General features: G+C 31.5%; 1 long non-coding RNA gene across 1 annotated transcript in view; it reads left to right on the top strand.

The window, feature by feature from the left end:
* Positions 1-435, top strand: part of LOC119593049 — a 42,241-nt gene that overhangs the window by 877 nt on the left and 40,929 nt on the right. The window lies entirely within an intron of this gene.

The following is a 435-nucleotide window of genomic DNA, read 5'->3' as shown; positions in this document are numbered from 1 at the left end:
TCAAAACTGTAACTGTTCTCTTAATAGCGAGAACAAATGAACGATATATCTGTGAACAATGAACAGAGGGACGATGAACGAGATAAAACTCGCAGTTACGAAGAACGATTTCAGAAGAGATGTTTTTCATTAGAGATATCTTATCACAACAATAGCTGAGCCAAAAGCAGAGATATGAACAAAGACAAGAAGATATTAACACGATCGACATATCTTTAATAGTTTCATAAACATAATTTAAGGACGCTTTTAGTCACAGATCAGAAGAAAGATAATATTCGAAAGCTTACGGCGAGAAATAATAACATTAGATGATTCGTGTAAAGCACAATTTTGATATTGATGTTTGTGTTCAGGTAATCTTTGTGTACGGTTTAGATTAATAAACTTATTTATCTGTTTATTTTTTAAATTACTTGTGTATGTGTGAGTGAA

The sequence above is a fragment of the Penaeus monodon genome, chromosome 31 (assembly GCF_015228065.2).
Source record: "Penaeus monodon isolate SGIC_2016 chromosome 31, NSTDA_Pmon_1, whole genome shotgun sequence".
Classification (NCBI taxonomy): Eukaryota; Metazoa; Arthropoda; class Malacostraca; order Decapoda; family Penaeidae; genus Penaeus; species Penaeus monodon.
The sequence above is the reverse complement of the archived record's forward strand: the minus strand, read 5'-3'. Positions and strand labels throughout refer to the sequence as shown.